At 41.5% G+C, this 20699-nt stretch overlaps 3 non-coding genes across 3 annotated transcripts; 2 read left to right on the top strand and 1 right to left on the bottom strand.

Annotated features, from left to right (window-relative positions):
* Positions 1-2929: 2929 nt before the first annotated feature.
* Positions 2930-3043, bottom strand: LOC140318697 (U5 spliceosomal RNA). Its single transcript, XR_011917850.1, has one exon. It is a non-coding gene; the product is annotated as a U5 spliceosomal RNA (small nuclear RNA).
* An 8052-nt stretch (positions 3044-11095) lies between these two features.
* On the top strand, positions 11096-11280 carry LOC140318764 (U2 spliceosomal RNA). The gene has a single exon (XR_011917910.1). It is a non-coding gene; the product is annotated as a U2 spliceosomal RNA (small nuclear RNA).
* A 2690-nt stretch (positions 11281-13970) lies between these two features.
* Positions 13971-14084, top strand: LOC140318708 (U5 spliceosomal RNA). The gene has a single exon (XR_011917860.1). It is a non-coding gene; the product is annotated as a U5 spliceosomal RNA (small nuclear RNA).
* The last annotated feature ends 6615 nt before the right edge of the window (positions 14085-20699 follow it).

Raw genomic sequence — 20699 nt, 5'->3', positions numbered from 1 at the left:
TAGGAACAATCGGGCCCTATTCGATGGCTGCAACACCTGAAAGAGATATTGATGCGAGACCCGATCAAAAGCTTTTTCAAAGTCTAAATTTAAGATGACAAGCCGGGTGTTTCTGTCTCTAGCGTAATCAATGATGTCTGGAATCAGTACGAGGCTGTTGGTGAGTTGTTTCCCTGAGATGGCACAAGCCTGGTCTGGGTGAATTACCTCCTCTAAACTAGAGGACATCCGTGTCGCTAAAACCTTGCTAAAAAGTTTACAGTCAAAGTTTAAAAGTGTGATGGGCCTCCAATTCTTTAGGTCAGTCTTATCATTTCTTTTATAAAGTAGAGTCACTATTCCCACTCTAAAATTGTCAGGAAGTCGGTTGAGTTTTTCAAAATCTTTAAAAACATCTAAAATATCTGATGATAAAAGGTCCCAAAAGGTCAGATAGAATTCTGCAGGAAGCCCGTCTAAACCCGGAGCTCGACTTCTCTTAAAACCTGTTAGGCATTTTTTTAACTCTAAAGCAGTAAAATCCTGTGTCAAGTGTGCATTCTCTTTTTCGGTTTTGTCAACGAATTTTTAAATTTCTGCAGATGTTTCCAAGTGCACTGCTTTCTCTTTGTACATATTACTATAAAAGGTATGTAGAGTTTCAATCATCTCTTGTGTGGATTTTGTTAAAAACCCATCTTCTCTCTTTAGATTTTGAATACACTCCTTTTTATTTATAACTTTCTTAAAAAAGTACCATGTGCATGTTTCACCTTCCTCAATTTCCTGCTCCCTGCTTCTTACAAAAATTCCTTTACTCTTTATTTCTGCTAAAACTGACATTTCCTTTTTGACATCTTTGATTTCTTCATTAAAGTCTATGCCACACTGATTTAGTTTAAAGTAGCGCTGTAAGCGTTTCTGTAGTCCCATCATACATCTATTCTCTTTCCTTTTTTTACGTTTACCTTGCTGTTTAAAAAAAGTCTAGGTCGTTTCCTTCACCATTTCCCACCATTGTGCATGTGTTTGGTAGAGGTCTTGAAGGGTCTGCCACTCTTTATAACATTCCCTGTACTGACTGACTATGATTTCATCCTCCAACAGGGAACAGTTGAGTTTCCACAGACCACTTCCTACCGTCACACCAGAAGGGGGTGAAAGGGTGCAGGAGAGCATAAGGTGGTCTGAAAAGAAAACAGGGGTTAATCTAACATCAGTGGGTGGGCAATCTCTAGTAAAGAAATAATCAATGCGAGAGGCTCTGGTGCCATCATGACTAAACCAGGTGAAGCCCTCCTCTCTGGGATGCATGGTTTTAAAACAGTCAGTAAGCTTAAAATCCCTGCACATGCCCTGAAGTAAAATCGAAGTCTTATCCATTTTAAAATCTCCCCCTGCTCTTTTTCTATCTTTTCTGCTCAAGATAAAGTTAAAATCCCTTCCTACAACTAAAGGTACTTGCCCTAGCATGTAAAGCTGTATATCTTCTAAAATGTCATACCTGTCATTTTTTCCATTGAAACCATAAATATTTAAGAGGTTAAAGTCTTGCCCCATAAAATTCAAGTGTGCTAAAAGTGCCCGTCTGTCTCTCACCACTGTGCTACCTTTCACCAGAATATGCGGATTTTTAATTAGAATGGCCACACCATCATTTTTATTTTGATTTGAGCCACTCCATATCGATAAATGGGGCCACATTTCCGCCCATTGTCTATGGTTTTTTAAAAAAGGTAGTCCACATTCTTGTATTAAAAACACATCTGATTTTATGGAGTCTAAGAAAGATAAAATACTCTGGGCTCTTGTCTTTGATTTCACACTTCTCACATTTAGTGTTGAGAAGGTGAGAACCATTAAAAGGATAAAGGAAAGTAGGTATGTCATTTTCGTTTTTCTAAGTTATCAAAACAAATTACACACTCAGGTTATTTATTGGAAACTAGCTCTTCCTTCATTTCTTTAGGTGAAAAGTGAGTAGGGTGATCTATATTTCCTTTTCAGACTCTCGGTGTTGGCCTCTGACGCATTGTTGCATTTAACTTTGAGTCCCTGGGGGTTGATTGCAGAGCTAAAGTTAAAAAGGAGACCTCATTTTGTGAGTCGGAGGGGAAGACTCTAGGTTCTTCCACTGAAGAACTGTCTGAAAGGGACCTAACCCTTCCCCTCTTCTCTGATAACACTGGGGAATCAGAGGACAACTCAGATGCCGTCCTCTTCGGCTGTTGACCTTCGGGGAGGTGAGTATCTTCACTAGACTCACCTGTCTGCTCTTCCTCCTCATTTAGCGTATCTCCACCCTCTGCCTGTGAATTCTCACAGACTTAAGCACTGAGTGGTGAGGCCTCTACAGGCCCTACCCCTTTTTGCTCCTCACTTCCAACCCAATCTTTTGGCGGGAAGTTTGAATTTATTGGGTCAACCTCTTCACTTTGTTCACCAACTGCCACCTCTGTTCCTTCTCTTTGTTGGCTTGACTGTGGCTTTAGCGTCTTTAATTTGTTGGCAAAAGATTTAGGGCAATCTCTGAAGAGGTGATTTAATTCTCCACAGAGATTACATTTCCTGCCATTTGGACACTCTCCAAAAGTGTGCCCAATTTCTCTGCACTTCCCACATATCACCTTGGTACAAGCCTCAACCAGGTGCCCACGCTCACCGCACTTGCGGCAGAGCTTGGGCTGCCCCTGGTAGTGGATGTAACCTCGGTTTTCGAGGTGGCCAGAGTGTCACTTTGCACCTCCGCCCACCCGCTGCACTGAGCACTCTTCAGCCCTTTTAACTGGTATAACTTTGCACTCCCGCACGCTTAAGCGAGCACCATTCAAGCAACAACTTTGCACTCCAGCTTCGAACATCGGCACAGTCGCAACATGTAAGGCGACTCTACTCTGAGAAGTCACTCTGCACAGTAACAAGATTTCTTTTGCACAGACAGAAAGGGCTTCACCCGCATAGGTAAAGCCTGCCAAAAATAGAAACAACTCATTAGTGCTGCTCTCCACAGAAGTTTTTAGTAAAAGGCGAAAGACTTGTACGTTATGAAGAGAAACCAGAGTACGATTATCCGTCACTGCGGGAGCAGGGCATCAGGCTAGTTGGCATAGCCACCTTCCCCATGGTGAGCTGTGCTTGGTTGAGACGCTTGCTCCCCCCCCTTGCTCCTCGGCTGACCAAGTAGGAACAATCGGGCCCTATTCGATGGCTGCCTTGTCTTTTACTCTGTGCAAAAGACAAGGCAGCAACTAAAACACCACGGGAACACCGTATTGAGGCTTTGTTCTGACCGCTCATTCGGTGTTGCGTTTCTTTCAAGCAATTCTCCCGGTTAGCCCATACTCGGCTCGCTCCCAGAGCCGTGTTAAAGTCTACTTCGCATTCACTCTCTTTTCTCAGCAGACTCTTGGGATTTTATCTATAAAATGAATTCCTTCACTCAAACTATGTTAAAACTGCTTTGTCCTTCATATTTACCATGTCTAGAAAGATTTAAACAAAAAAAACAACGTTGTACTTTGCAGTAAAAGTAAGAGCAAATCTAAAGTTTCAGGAATCCGAGAATAAGCTTACTTTCATGAGTTCTTCACGATTTTGGATTTTGCTATAAAATGAATTCCTTCACTCAAACTAAATTAAAACTGCTAAACCGCTAATCTGTTACATGTAAGGTAGATGTCAAATTCACCGAAATAGGATCTAAGGGTATTCGGCCAATCAAGCTGTAGCAGCTTCGGTAAAAGAGTATAAGTTGAAGAGTTTGTGAATAAAGGTGTGCGCACACATAGTGAGCTGTAGGAAAATAGGCAGGGAGCAATGCCGGCTGGGGTATATGTTCTTGTATGTTGTCTGACTGTTTGATTTGAATGTGTTGTGTAAGTGTCCTGTTGAATGTTACATGTTTGGGCTTTGACACGCTTCACTGTGGTTGTTAACTGTGTGGTGTGTACTGAAATGTTATATGTTTGGGTGTGACATGCTTAATGCTTGTGAGTAGCTACCCACTTATTCATATATAGCAACTGACAACATAAGAAGTCCGGACATACTTTGATAGTAGTTGTAGAAGTATCCTTATTGATAATAGATAAACTAATTCATAGTGATAGAACAGTAGATGAACAGGTGCCTGCACATGTCTCACGAAAATAAAATGGGTGTATGATTGCTGATGGCAGAGCCATACTGCCAAACTTATGAGTTCTTGTGGCAAACTTGATTCAGTGTCTTGACGTGTATACGCTGTTTCGCTGACTTGATTGTCACAAGAAACAAAGTGTGTTTGATAAGATCCGACCATTTTATTAGGGGAGGATCAATATGTATGGATTCTGATGTGACTGATAAACCCATTCGTATCTTAAGCATAATCTAATACGTGAGACAACGCCCTGGCACACAATCAAAAAAAAAAAAAGAGAGCGGTTTTGTGTCACCACAGTCCATAAAGTAGAAAAGAGAGAAAAAAGCCTTTCTGATTTGGTGTGTGTGCTAACAGTGCAGAGTGTAGAGAAAAGAGAGAAAAGAAAGCCGTTTTGGTGTCACGGGTGTTGTGACTTACACACACATTTCTGAATTGAGAAAGGAAATTTTTTTAGAGGAAGCACTAGAGTTTAGATCCCACATTTGTTGATAGGCATTCATTTATTTCTTCACTTCTGATGAAGTTTCAACAATAAACAACATACTTTGTATTATGAGAAAGAACCAGACTCATTCTTCAATAATCCGAAAAAAAGCTCTATTTTACGAGTTATGCACGAATTCGGATTCTCCTATAAAACGAATTCCTTATCTCAAACCAAGTTAAAACTGCTTTGTCCTTCATATTTATTCATGTCTAATCAAGTTTCAACGATAAACAACGTTGTACTTTGTAGAATGAGAAAGAACTTCTTTAGCAATAAGCATCTCTCGACATATGACGAAGTACAGATTTTGCTATAAAATGAATTCCTTCTATCAGCCTGACTTAAAACTGTTTGTCCTCCTTATTTATCCACTTCAAATCAAATTTCAACAATTAAAAAAAATTTGTAGTTTGAGAAAAAACAACTTACTCTTCAGCAATCAGTAAAAAAGAGGGTAAGAAAAGGTGCAAATGCCAACCATACATCACTAAAAGGTGGAGCGGAAGTATTCGGCTGCAAGTAGATGTGAATGTCCGACCATAATTTGTAAAAAGCGGGTAAGAAAAGGTTCGAATGCCCGACAATATATTAACAAAAGCGGGAGGAGAGGTCTTCGGATGAGAGTGGGTGAGAATTTCCAACCATAATCTATAAAATGCGGTGAAAAAAAAGGTGTGAATGCCCCATAGAACACTAAAAGGTGGAGCGGAAGTGTTCGGCTGCAAGAAGGTGTGAATGTCCGACTATATTTGGTGAAAAGCAGGTGAAGCAAGGTCTGAATGCCCAACCTTACATCATCAAAAGCGAGATAAGAGGTGTTTGGCTGCAGGAAGGCCATAGTTTGCCAAAAGCAGGGTGCGAGTGACCGACTAAATATCAACAAAAGTGGGGGCGGAGGTCTTCGGATGCAAGTGGGTGTGAATAACCCACTATACAAGTATGGTGGAGAGGAAGCTGTGAATGGGCGATCATAGTTTGCAAAAAGCGGGTGAGAAAAGGTGCAAATGTAAAACCATACATGATCAAAACAGGGAGCGGAGGTGTTTGGCTGCGACAAGGTGTGAATGTCCACCCAAAATTAATGAAAAGCGGGCAACAAGTAGGTTCGAATGCCCAACCATACATCATTAAAAGCAGGAGTGGATGTGTTCGGCTACAAGAAGGTTTGAATGTCCGACCATAGTTTGTAAAAAGCGGGTAAGAAAAGGTTCGAATGCCCGAATATATACCATCAAAAGCGGAAGCGGAGGTGTTCGGCTGCAAGAAGGTGTGAACGTCCGACCAAAGTTTGTAAAAAGCAGTTAAGAAAAGGTTCAAATATCCAGCCAAACATAATCAAAAGCGGAAGCAGAGCTGTTCGACTGCAAGTAGGTGTGAATGTCAGATCATAATTTGTAAAAAGCTGATGAGAAAGGGTGAGAATGCCCGACTATACACCATCAAATGCGGGAGCGGAAGTGTTCGGCTGTGAGTAGGTGTGAATGTCTGACCATAATTGCTGAAAAATGTGTTAGAAAAGACTAGAATGCCGGATCATACATCATCAAAAGCGGGAGAGGTGGTATTGGGCTGCAATAGGTGTGATTGTCCAGCCATAATTACTCAAAAATGGGTAGGAAACGGTAGTATTGCCAGACCATACATGATCAAAACAGGGAGCGAAGGTGGTTCAGCTGCAAGGTGTGAATTTCTGACTAAAGTTTGTAAAAATGGGGTAAGACAAGGTGCGAATGCCAGACAATGTATGATCAAAAGAGGGAGCGGAGGTTTTTCGGCTGCAAGGTGTGAATGTCCAACCATAATTTGTAAAAACCGGGGATGAAAAATCTCGAAAGCACGACTATAAACCATCAAAAGCGGGAGCGGAGGTGTTCAGCTGTAAGAAGGTGTGAATATCCGACCATAGTTTGTAAAAAGCGGGTAAGAAAAGGTTAAAATACCCGACTGTAAACAATCAAAAGAGGGAGCGGAGTTGTTCAGCTAAGAGAAGGTGTGAAAGTCCGACCATGGTTTGTAAAAAGCGGTTAAGAAAAGCTCCGAATATCTAACCAAACATAATCAATAGCGGGAGCAGAGCTGTTCGACTGCAAGTAGGTGTGAATGTCAGATCATAATTTGCAAAAAGCTGATGAGAAAGGGTGAGAATGCCCGACTATACACCATCAAATGCGGTAGCGGAGTTGTTCGGCTGTGAGTAGGTGTGAATCTCCGACCATAATTGCTGAAAAATATGTTAGAAAAGGTAAGAATGCCGGTCCATACATCATCAACAGCGGGAGAAGTGGTGTTCGGCTGCAAGTAGGTGTGAATGTCCAGCCATAATTACTCACAAACGGGTAAGAAAAGGTAGTATTGCCAGACCATACATGATCAAAACAGGGAGCGGAGGTGGTTCAGCTGCAAGAAGGTCTGAATGTCCAACCATAATTTGTAAAAACCGGGGAAGAAAAGGCTCGAAAGCCAGACTATACACCATCAAAAGCGGCAGAGAAGGTGTTCGGCTGTAAGAAGGTCTGAATGTCCACCCATAATGACTGAAAAATGTGTAAGAAAAGGTGCGAATGCCCAACCATACATCATCAAAAGCAGGAGTGGATGTGTTCGGCTACAAGAAGGTTTGAATGTCCGACTATAGTTTGTAAAAAGCGGGTAGGGAAAGGTTTGAATGCCCGACTATACACCATCAAAAGAGGGAGCAAAGGAGCTCCGCTGTAAGATGGTCTGAATGTCCATGAATAATTTCTATAAAACATGAAAGAAAATTTTCGAATATCAAACCGCACATGATCATAAGCGGGAGAGAAGGTGTTCGACTGCAAGTGGGTGTGAATGATGATGTATGGTTGGGAATTAGCACTTTTCTTACCCATTTTTCAGTAATTATGGATGGACATTCACACCTTCTTGCAGCTGAACACCTCCTCTCCCGCTTATGATCATGTGCGGTTTGATATTCGAAAATTTTCTTTCATGTTTTAAAGCAATTATTGATGGACATTCAAACCTTCTTGTAGCCGAACAGATCCACTCCCGCTTTTGATGATGTATGGTTGGGCATTCGCACCGTTTTTTTACCCATTTTTCAGGAATTATGGGTGGACATTCAGACCTTCTTGCAGCTGAACACCTCTGCTTCCGCTTTTGATGGTATATATTCGGGCATACGAACCTTTTCTTACAAGCTTTTTACCTTCTTGCAGCCGAAAACCTCCGCTCCCTCTTTTGATCATACATTGTCGGGCATTCGCACCTTGTCTTACCCGCTTTTTGCAAACTTTAGTCGGACATTCACACCGTCTTACAGCTGAACCTCCTCCGCTCCCTGTTTTGATCATGTATGGTCTGGCAATACAACCTTTTCTTACCCATTTGTGAGTAATTATGGTTGGACATTCACACCTACTTGCAGCCGAACACCACCTCTCCCGCTTTAGATGATGTATGGACTGGCATTCTTACCTTTTCTAACACATTTTTCAGCAATTATGGTTGGAGATTTACACCTACTCACAGTCGAACACCTCCGCTCCCTCTTTTGATCATACATTGTCATGCATTCGCACCTTGTCTTACCCACTTTTTACAAACTATGGTCGGACATTCAAACTTTCTTGTAGCCGAACACATCCACTCCTGCTTTTGATGATGTATGGTTGGGCATTCGAACCTACTTGTTGCCCGCTTTTCATTAATTTTGGGTGGACATTCACACCTTGTCGCAGCCAAACACCTCCGCTCCCTGTTTTGATCATGTATGGTTTGACATTCGCACCTTTTTTCACCCGCTTTTTGCAAACTATGATCGCCCATTCACAGCTTCCTCTCCACCTTACTTGTATAGTGGGTTATTCACACCCACTTGCATCCGAAGACATCTGCCCCCACTTTTGTTGATATTTAGTCGGTCATTCGCACCCGCTTTTGGCAAACTATGGCCTTCCTGCAGCCAAACACCTCTGATCTCGCTTTTGATGACGTAAGGTTGGGCATTCAGACCTTGCTTTACCTGCTTTTCACCAAATATAGTCGGACATTCACACCTTCTTGCAGCCGAACACTTCCGCTCCACCTTTTAGTGTTCTATGGGGCATTCACACCTTTTTTTTCACCGCATTTTATAGATTATGGTTGGAAATTCTAACCCACTCTCATCCGAAGACCTCTCCTCCCGCTTTTGTTAATATATTGTCGGGCATTCGAAACTTTTCTTACCCGCTTTTTACAAATTATGGTCGGACATTCACACCGTCTTACAGCGGAACACCTCCGCTCCCTCTTTTGATGGTGTATAGTCGGGCATTCTAACCTTTTCTTACCCTCTTTTTTTACTGATTGCTGAAGATTAAGTTATTCTTTCTCAAACTACAAAATTTTTTTAATTGTTGAAATTTGATTTGAAGTGGATAAATAAGGAGGACAAACAGTTTTAAGTCAGGGTGATAGAAGGAATTAATTTTATAGCAAAATCTGTACTTTGTCATATGTCGAGAGATGCTTAGTGCTAAAGAAGTTCTTCCTCATTCTACAAAGTACAACGTTGTTTATCGTTGAAACTTGAGTAGACATGAATAAATATGAAGGACAAAGCAGTCTTAACTTGGTTTGAGTTAAGGAATTCGTTTTATAGGAGAATCCGAATTCGTGAATAACTCGTAAAATAGAGCTTATTTTCGGATTCCTGAAGAATGAGTCTGGTTCTTTCTCATAATACAAAGTATGTTGTTTATTGTTGAAACTTCATCAGAAGTGAAGAAATAAATGATTGCCTATCAACAAATGTGGGATCTAAAATCTAGTGCTTCCTCTAAAATAATTTCCTTTCTCAATTCAGAAATGTGTGTGTAAGTCACAACACCCGTGACACCAAAACGGCTTTCTTGTCTCTCTTTTCTCTACACTCTGCACTGTTAGCACAAACACCAAATCAGAAAGGATTTTTTCTCTCTTTTCTACATTATGGACTGTGGTGACACAAAACCGCTCTCTCTTTTTTTTTTTTGATTGTGTGCCAGAGCGTTGTCTCACGTATTAGATTATGCTTAAGATACGAATGGGTTTATCAGTCACATCAGAATCCATACATACTGATCCTCCCATAATAAAATGGTCGGATCTTATCAAACACACTTTGTTTCTTGTGACAATCAAGTCAGCGAAACAGCGTATACACGTCAAGACACTGAATCAAGTTTGCCACAAGAACTCATAAGTTTGGCAGTATGGCTCTGCCGTCAGCAATCATACACCCATTTTATTTTCGTGAGACATGTGCAGGCACCTGTTCATCTACTGTTCTATCACTATGAATTAGTTTATCTATTATCAATAAGGATACTTCTACAACTACTATCAAAGTATGTCCAGACTTCTTATGTTGTCAGTTGCTATATATGAATAAGTGGGTAGCTACTGACAAGCATTAAGCATGTCACACAGCCCAAACATATAACATTTCAGGACACACCACACAGTTAACAACCACAGTGAAGCATGTCAAAGCCCAAACATGTAATATTCAACAGGACACTTACACAACACATTCAAATCAAACAGTCAGACAACATACAAGAACATATACCCCAGCCGGCATTGCTCCCTGCCTATTTTCCTACAGCTCACTATGTGTGCGCACACCTTTATTCACAAACTCTTCAACATATACTCTTTTACCGAAGCTGCTACAGCTTGATTGGCCGAATACCCTTAGATCCTATTTCGGTGAATTTGACATCTGCCTTACATGTAACAGATTAGCAGTTTAGCAGTTTTAATTTAGTTTGAGTGAAGGAATTCATTTTATAGCAAAATCCGAAATCGTGAAGAACTCATGAAAGTAAGCTTATTCTCGAATTCCTGAAACTTTAGATTTGCTCTTTCTGTTACTGCAAAGTACAACGTTGTTTTTTTTGTTTAAATCTTTCTAGACATGGTAAATATGAAGGACAAAGCAGTTTTAACATAGTTTGAGTGAAGGAATTCATTTTATAGATAAAATCCCAAGAGTCTGCTGAGAAAAGAGAGTGAATGCGAAGCAGACTTTAACACGGCTCTGGGAGCGAGCCGAGTATGGGCTAACCGGGAGAATTGCTTGAAAGAAACGCAACACCGAATGAGCGGTCAGAACAAAGACTGTGTTTTAGTTGCTGCCTTGTCTTTTGCACAGAGTAAAAGACAGTGAAGCCCTTTCTGTCTGTGCAAAAGAAATCTTGTTACTGTGCAGAGTGACTTCTCTGAGTAGAGTCGCCTTACTTGTTGCGACTGTGCCGATATTCGAAGCTGGAGTGCAAAGTTGTTGCTTGAATGGTGCTCGCTTGAGCGTGCGGGAGTGCAAAGTTATACCAGTTAAAAGGGCTGAAGAGTGCTCAGTGCAGCGGGTGGGCGGGGGTGCAAAGTGACACTCTGGCCACCTATGGCCATAAAAAGAACACCGCTACAAGTGCGCAATGTGCCAGGAAGGGCCCTCGGACGTGAACCAGTGGACAGTTATCGCTTCTCGGCCTTTTGGCTAAGATCAAGTGAAGTATCTGTTCTTATCAGTTTAATATCTGATATTTCCTATATACGAGGACTACATATTAAATGGATTTTTAGCAATAGAAGTTGAAATTGGAGCTTGCTCAGTGCAGCGGGTGGGCGGAGATGCAAAAGTGACACTGTGGCCACCTCGAAAACCGAGGTTACATCCATTACCAGGGAGAGCCCAAGCTCTGCCGCAAGTGCGGTGAGCATGGGCACCTGATTGAGGCTTGTACCAAGGTGATATGTGGGAAGTGCAGAGAAATTGGGCACACTTTTGGAGAGTGTCCAAATGGCAGGAAATGTAATCTGTGTGGAGAATTAAATCACCTCTTCAGAGATTGCCCTAAATCTTTTGCCAACAAATTAAAGACGCTAAAGCCACAGTCAAGCCAACAAAGAGAAGGACCAGAGGTGGCAGTTGGTGAACAAAGTGAAGAGGTTGACCCAATAAATTCAAACTTCCCGCCAAAAGCTTGGGTTGGAAGTGAGGAGCAAAAAGGGGTAGGTCCTGTAGAGGCCTCACCACTCAGTGCTTAAGTCTGTGAGAATTCACAGGCAGAGGGTGGAGATACGCTAAATGAGGAGGAAGAGCAGACAGGTGAGTCTAGTGAAGATACTCACCTCCTCGAAGGTCAACAGCCGAAGAGGACGGCATCTGAGTTGTCCTCTGATTCTCCAGTGTTATCAGAGAAGAGGGGAAGGGTTAGGTCCCTTTCAGACAGTTCTTCAGTGGAAGAACCTAGAGTCTTCCCCTACGACTCACAAAATGAGGTCTCCTTTTTAACTTTAGCTCTGCAATCAACCCCCAGGGACTCAAAGTTAAATGCAACATTGCGTCAGAGGCCAAAACCGAGAGTCTGAAAAGGAAATATAGATCACCCTACTCACTTTTCACCTAAAGAAATTAAGGAAGAGATAGTTTCGCAAGAAATAACCTGAGTGTGTAATTTGTTTTGATAACTTAGAAAAACGAAAATGACATACCTACTTTCCTTTATCCTTTTAATGGTTCTCACCTTCTCAACACTAAATGTGAGAAGTGTGAAATCAAAGACAAGAGCCCAGAGTATTTTATCCTTCTTAGACTCCATAAAATCAGATGTGTTTTTATACAAGAATGTGGACTACCTTTTTTAAAAAACCATAGACAATGGGAGGAAATGTGGCCCCATTTATCGATATGGAGTGGCTCAAATAAAAAAAAAAATGATGGTGTGGCCATTCTAATTAAAAATCCGCATGTTCTGGTGAAAGGTAGCACAGTGGTGAGAGACGGACGGGCACTTTTAGCACACTTGAATTTTATGGGGCAAGACTTTAACCTCTTAAATATTTATGGTTTCAATGGAAAAAATGACAGGTATGACATTTTAGAAGATATACAGCTTTACATGCTAGGGCAAGTACATTTAGTTGTAGGAGGGGATTTTAACTTTATCTTGAGCAGAAAAGATAGAAAAAGAGCAGGGGGAGATTTTAAAATGGATAAGACTTCGATTTTACTTCAGGGCATGTGCAGGGATTTTAAGCTTACTGACTGTTTTAAAACCATGCATCCCAGAGAGGAGGGCTTCACCTGGTTTAGTCGTGATGGCACCAGAGCCTCTCGCATTGATTATTTCTTTACTAGAGATTGCCCACCCACTGATGTTAGATTAACCCCTGTTTTCTTTTCAGACCACCTTATGCTCTCCTGCACCCTTTCACCCCCTTCTGGTGTGACGGTAGGAAGTGGTCTGTGGAAACTCAACTGTTCCCTGTTGGAGGATGAAATCATAGTCAGTCAGTACAGGGAATGTTATAAAGAGTGGCAGACCCTTCAAGACCTCTACGAAACACATGCACAATGGTGGGAAATGGTGAAGGAAACGACCCAGACTTTTTTTAAACAGCAAGGTAAACGTAAAAAAACAAAAGAGAATAGATGTATGATGGGACTACAGAAACGCTTACAGCGCTACTTTAAACTAAATCAGTGTGGCATAGACTTTAATGAAGAAATCAAAGATGTCAAAAAGGAAATGTGAGTTTTAGCAGAAATAAAGAGTAAAGGAATTTTTGTAAGAAGCAGGGAGCAGGAAATTGAGGAAGGTGAAACATGCACATGGTACTTTTTTAAGAAAGTTATAAATAAAAAGGAGTGTATTCAAAATCTAAAGAGAGAAGATGGGTTTTTAACAAAATCCACACAAGAGATGATTGAAACTCTACATACCGTTTATAGTAACATGTACAAAGAGAAAGCAGTGCACTTGGAAACATCGGCAGAAATTTTAAAATTCGTTGACAAAACCGTAAAAGAGAATGCACACTTGACACAGGATTTTAGATGTTTTTAAAGATTTTGAAAAACTCGACCGACTTCCTGACAATTTTAGAGTGGGAATAGTGACTCTACTTTATAAAAAAAATGATAAGACTGACCTAAAGAATTGGAGGCCCATCACACTTTTAAACTTGGACTGTAAACTTTTTAGCAAGGTTTTAGCGACACGGATGTCCTCTAGGTTAGAGGAGGTAATTCACCCAGACCAGGCTTGTGCCATCTCAGGGAAACAACTCACCAACAGCCTCGTACTGATTCCAGACATCATTGATTAAGCTAGAGACAGAAACACCCGGCTTGTCATCTTAAATTTAGACTTTGAAAAAGCTTTTGATCGGGTCTCGCATCAATATCTCTTTCAGGTGTTGCAGCCATCGAATAGGGCCCGATTGTTCCTACTTGGTCAGCCGAGGAGCAAGGGGGGGGAACAAGCGTCTCAACCAAGCAAAGCTCACCATGGGGAAGGTGGCTATGCCAACTAGCCTGATGGCCTGCTCCCGCAGTGACGGATAATCGTACTCTGGTTTCTCCTCATAACTTACAAGTCTTTCGCCTTTTACTAAAGACTTCTGTGGAGAGCAGCACTAATGAGTTGTTTCTATTTTTGGCAGGCTTTACTTTTGCGGGTGAAGCCCTTTGTCTCTGTGCAAAAGAAATCTTGTTACTGTGCAGAGGGACTTCTCTGAGTAGAGTCGCCTTACTTGTTGCGACTGTGCCGATGTTCTAAGCTGGACTGCAAAGTTGTTGCTTGAATGGTGCTTGCTGGAGCATGCGGGAGTGCAAAGTTATACCAGTTAAAAGGGCTGAAGAGTGCTCAGTGCAGCGGGTGGGCGGAGGTGCAAAGTGACACTCTGGCCACCTATGGCCATAAAAAGAACACCGCGACAAGTGCGCAATGTGCCAGGAAGGAACCTCCAACGTGACCCAGTGGACAGTTATCGCTTCTCGGCCTTTTGGCTGAGATCAAGTGTACCGAAAATAAGCTCTATTTTACGAGTTATGCACGAATTCGGATTCCTTAACTCAAACCAAGTTAAGACTGCTTTGTCCTTCATATCTATTCAAGTCTAATCAAGTTTCAATGATAAACAACATTATACTTTGTAGAATGAGAAAGAACTTCTTCAGCAATAAGCATCTCTCGACATATGACGAAATACAGATTTTGCAATAAAATTAATTCCTTCTATCAGCCTGACTTAAAACTGTTTGTTCTCCTTATTTATCCACTTCAAATCAAGTTTCAACAATTAAAAAAAATTTGTAGTTTGAGAAAGAACAACTTAATCTTCAGCAATCAGTATAAAAAGAGGGTAAGAAAAGGTGGAAATGCCAACCCTATATCACTAAAAGGTGGAACGGAAGTATTCGGCTGCAAGTAGGTGTGAATGTTCGACCATAATTTGTAAAAAGCGGGTAAGAAAAGGTTCGAATGCCCGACTATATATTAACATAATCGGGAGGAGAGGTCTTCGGATGAGAGTGGGTTAGAATTTCCAACCATAATCTATAAAATGCGGTGAAAAAAAAGGTGTGAATACCCCATAGAACACTAAAAGGTGGAGCGGAAGTGTTCGGCTGCAAGAAGGTGTGAATGTCAGACTATATTTGGTGAAAAGCAGGTGAAGCAAGGTCTGAATGCCCAACCTTACATCATCAAAAGCGAGATCAGGGGTGTTTGGCTGGCTGGCCATAGTTTGCCAAAAGCGGGTAAGGTGCGAATGACCGACTAAATATCAACAAAAGTGGGGGCGTAGGTCTTCGGATGCAGGTGGGTGTGAATATCCCACCATACAAGTATGGTGGAGAGGAAGCTGTGAATGGGCGATCATAGTTTGCAAAAAGCGCGTGAGAAAAGGTGCGAATGTCAAACCATACATGATCAAAACAGGGAGCGGAGGTGTTTGGCTGCGACAAGGTGTGAATGTCCACCCATAATTAATGAAAAGCGGGCAACAAGTAGGCTCGAATGCCCAACCATACATCATCAAAAGCAGGAGTGGATGTGTTTGGCTACAAGAAGGTTTGAATGTCCGACCATAGTTTGTAAAAAGCGGTTAAGAAAAGGTTCGAATGCCCGAACATACACCATCAAAAGAGGGAGCGGAGGTGTTCCGCTGTAAGAAGGTGTGAATGTCCAGCCATAGTTTGTAAAAAGCGGGTAGGAAAACGTGAAAATACCCGACTCTACACAATCAATAGCGGGAGCGGAGTTGTTCGGCTACTAAAAAGTGTTAAAGTCCGACCCTAGTTTGTAAAAAGCGGGTAAGAAAAGTGCGAATGCCCGACAATGTATGATCAAAAGAGGGAGCGGAGGTTTTCGGCTGCAAGAAGGTCTGAATGTCCAACCATAATTTGTAAAAACTAGTGCAGAAAAGGGTCGAAAGCCCGACTATACACCATCAACAGCTGGAGCGGAGCTGTTCAGCTGCAAGAAGGTCTGAATGTCCATCAATAATTGCCACAAAAAGTTAAAGAAAATTTTCGAATATCAAACCGCACATGATCATAAGCGGGAGAGAAAGTGTTCAGTTGCAAGAAGGTGTGAATGTCCACACATAATTACTGAAAAATGGGTAAGAAAAGGTGAGAATGCCCAACCATACATCATCAAAAGCAGGAGTGGATGTCTTCGGCTACAAGAAGGTTTGAATGTCTGACCACAGTTTGTAAAAAGCGGGTAAGGAAAGGTTCGAATGCCTGAACATACACCATCAAAAGAGGAAGCGGAGGTGTTCTGCTGTAAGAAGGTGTGAATGTCCAGCCATAGTTTGTAAAAAGCGGGTAAAAAAACGTGAAAATACCCGACTCTACACAATCAATAGCGGGAGCGGAGTTGTTCGGCTACTAAAAAGTGTTAAAGTCCGACCCTAGTTTGTAAAAAGCGGGTAAGAAAAGTGCGAATGCCCGACAATGTATGATCAAAAGAGGGAGCGGAGGTTTTCTGCTGCAAGAAGGTCTGAATGTCCAACCATAATTTGTAAAAACCAGTGAAGAAAAGGCTCGAAAGCCCGACTATACACCATCAAAAGTGGGAGCGGAGGTGTTCAGCTGCAAGAAGGTCTGAATGTCCATCAATAATTACTGAAAAATGGGTAAGAAAAGGTGCGAATGCACAACCATACACCATCAAAAGCAGGAGTGGATGTGTTTGGCGACAAGAAGGTTTGAATGCCCGACCATAGTTTGTAAAAAGCGGGTAAGAAAAGGTTTGAATGCCCGAATATACACCATCAAAACAGGGAGCGGAGGTGGTTCAGCTGCAAGAAGGTGTGAATGTTCGACTAAAGTTTGTAAAAAGCGGGTAAGACAAGGTGCGAATGTCCGACAATGTATCATCCAAAGCGGGAGCGGAGGTGTTCAGCTGCAAGAAGGTCTAAATGTCTGAAATATGGGTGGTCTGAATGTCCACCCATAATTCCTGAAAAATGGGTAAAAAAAGGTGCAAATGCCCAACCATACATCATCAAAAGCAGGAGAGGATGTGTTCAGCTGCAAGAAGGTGTGAATGTTTGACTTCAACAAAGAGCAACATTGTATTTTGCAGTAGAAGAAAGAGCAACACTGAAGGATCAGGAATCCAAGAATAAGCTTATTTTCATACGTTCTGCATGATTTTGGATTTTGCTATAAAATGAATTCTTTCACTCAAACCAAGTTAAAACTGCTTTGTCCTTCATATTTATCAATGTCTAGATCGATTTCAACAAAGAACAACATTGGATTTTGCAGTAGAAGAAAGAGCAACACTGAAGGATCAGGAATCCAAGAATAAGCTTATTTTCATACGTTCTGCATGATTTGGGATTTTATGTATAAAATTTATTCCTTCACTCAAACCAAGTTAAAACTGGTTTGTCCTTCATTTGTACCCATTTCTACATATATTTCAACCATAAACTTCCTCATATTACCCTGAATGAGAAAGAACCACGCTTGTGATTAAGCTATACGCCCCTTTTGAGGAGTTCTACATGATTTGGGATTTTATCTATAAAATGAATTCCTCCACTCAAACTATGTTAAAACAGCTTTTACCTTCATATTTATCAATGTCTAGATAGATTTAAACAAAAAAAACAACAACGTTGTACTCTGCAGTACAAGAAAGATTAAATCAAAAGTTTTCGGAATCCGAGAATAAGCTTATTTTCATGAGTTCTGCATGATTTGGGATTTTATCTATAAAATGAATTCCTTCACTCAAACCAAGTGAAAACTGCTTTGTCCTTCATATTTATCAATGTCTAGATCGACTTCAACAAAGAGCAACATTGTATTTTGCAGTAGAAGAAAGAGCAACACTGAAGGATCAGGAATCCGAGAATAAGCTTATTTTCATACGTTCTGCATGATTTGGGATTTTGCTATAAAATGAATTCCTTCACTCAAACTAAGTTAAAACTGCTTTGTCCTTCATATGTATCAATGTCTAGATCGATTTCAACAAAGAACAACATTGGATTTCGCAGTAGAGGAAAGAGCAACACTGAAGTATCAGGAATCCAAGAATAAGCTTATTTTCATACATTCTGCATGATTTGGGATTTTATGTATAAAATTAATTCCTTCACTCAAACCAAGTTAAAACCGCTTTTTCCTTCATACTTATCAATGTCAAAATCGATTTCAACTTCTTCTACTGCAAAGTCCAATGTTGTTCTTTGTTGTAGTCGATTTTTCAGTAATTGGTGGACATTCAGATCTTCTTGCAGCTGATCACCTCCACTCCAGCTTTTGATCATGTATGGTCTGGCAATACTACCTTTTCTTACCCGTTTGTGGGTAATTATGGCTGGACATTCACACCTACTTGCAGCCGAACACCTCCGCTTCCGCTTTTGATGGTATATATTCTGGCATTCGAACCTTTTGTTACCCGCTTTTTACAAACCATGGGTGGACTTTCACACCTTCTTGTAGCTGAACAACTCCGCTCCCGCTATTGATTGTGTACAGTCGGGTATTTTAACCTTTTCTTACCCGCTTTTTACCAACTATGGTCGGACATTCACACCGTCTTACAGCGGAACACCTCCGCTCCAGCTTTTGATGGTGTATAGTCGAGCATTCTAACCTTTTCTTACCCGCTTTTTACAAACTATGCTTGGACATTCAAACCTTCTTGTAGCCGAACACATCCCCTCCTGCTGTTGATGATGTATGGTTGGGCATTCGAACCTACTTGTTGCCCGCTTTTCATTAATTATGAGTGGACATTCAGACCTTGTCGCAGCCAAACACCTCCGCTCCCTGTTTTGATCATGTGTGGTTGGACATTTGCACCTTTTCTCACCCGCTTTTTGCAAACTATGGTCGGCCATTCAAAGCTTCCTCTCCACCATACTTGTATGATGGGATATTCACACCCACTTGAATCCGAAGACCTCCACCCCCACTTTTGTTGATATTTAGTCGGTCATTCGCACCTTACCCGCTTTTGGCAAACTATGGCATTCTTGCAGCCAAACACTTCTGATCTTGCTTTTGATGATGTAAGGTTGGGCATTCAGACCTTGCTTCACCTGCTTTTCACCAAATATAGTCGGACATTCACACCTTCTTGCAGCCAAACACTTCCGCTCCACCTTTTAGTGTTCTATCACACCTTTTTTTTCACCGCATTTTATAGATTATGGTTGGAAATTCTCAACCACTCTCATCCAAAGACCTCTCCTCCCGCTTTTGTTAATATATTTGAACTTTAGTCGGACATTCACCCCTTCTTGCAGCTGAACCACCTCCGCTCCCTGTTTTGATCATGTATGGTCTGGCAATACTACCTTTACTTACCCGTTTGTGAGTAATTATGGCTGGACATTCACACCTACTTGCAGCCGAACACCAACTCTCTTGCTTTTGATGATGTATGGACCGGCATTCTTACCTTTTCTAACACATTTTTCAGCAATTATGGTCGGACATTCACACCTACTCACAGCCGAACAACTCCGCTCCCGCATTTGATGGTGTATAGTCGGGCATTCTCACCCTTTCTCATCAGGTTTTTAAAAATTATGATCTGACATTCACACCTACTTGCAGTCGAACAGCTCTGCTCCCGCTTTTGATTATGTTTGGTTGGATATTCGAAACTTTTCTTAACTGCTTTTTACAAACTTTGGTCGGACGTTCACACCTTCTTGCAGCCGAACACCTCCGCTTCCGCTTTTGATCATATATATTCGGACATTCGTACCTTTTGTTACCCGCTTTTTACAAACCATAGGTGGACTTTCACACCTTGTTGTAGCTGAACAACTCCGCTCCCGCTATTGATTGTGTACAGTCGGGTATTTTAACCTGTTCTTACCCGCTTTTTACCAACTATGGTCTGACATTCACACCGTCTTACAGCGGAACACCTCCGCTCCCGCTTTTGATGGTGTATAGTTGGGCATTCTAACCTTTTGTTACCCGCTTTTTACAAACCATGGGTGGACTTTCACACCTTCTTGTAGCTGAACAACTCCGCTCCCGCTATTGATTGTGTACAGTCGGGTATTTTAACCTTTTCTTACCCGCTTTTTACCAACTATGGTCGGACATTCACACCGTCTTACAGCGGAACACCTCTGCTCCAGCTTTTGATGGTGTATAGTCGAGCATTCTAACCTTTTCTTACCCGCTTTTTACAAACTATGCTTGGACATTCAAACCTTCTTGTAGCCGAACACATCCCCTCCTGCTGTTGATGATGTATGGTTGGGCATTCGAACCTACTTGTTGCCCGCTTTTCATTAATTATGAGTGGACATTCAGACCTTGTCGCAGCCAAACACCTCCGCTCCCTGTTTTGATCATGTGTGGTTGGACATTTGCACCTTTTCTCACCCGCTTTTTGCAAACTATGGTCGGCCATTCAAAGCTTCCTCTCCACCATACTTGTATGATGGGATATTCACACCCACTTGAATCCGAAGACCTCCACCCCCACTTTTGTTGATATTTAGTCGGTCATTCGCACCTTACCCGCTTTTGGCAAACTATGGCATTCTTGCAGCCAAACACTTCTGATCTTGCTTTTGATGATGTAAGGTTGGGCATTCAGACCTTGCTTCACCTGCTTTTCACCAAATATTGTCGGACATTCACACCTTCTTGCATCCAAACACTTCCGCTCCACCTTTTAGTGTTCTATCACACCTTTTTTTTCACCGCATTTTATAGATTATGGTTGGAAATTCTCAACCACTCTCATCCAAAGACCTCTCCTCCCGCTTTTGTTAATATATTTGAACTTT

This window comes from Leuresthes tenuis, unplaced genomic scaffold (assembly GCF_036924035.1).
Source record: "Leuresthes tenuis unplaced genomic scaffold, fLeuTen1.0.hap1 SCAF_11, whole genome shotgun sequence".
Lineage (NCBI taxonomy): Eukaryota > Metazoa > Chordata > Actinopteri > Atheriniformes > Atherinopsidae > Leuresthes > Leuresthes tenuis.
Note: the sequence above shows the minus strand (reverse complement) of the source record. Positions and strands in the feature narration are given on the sequence as shown.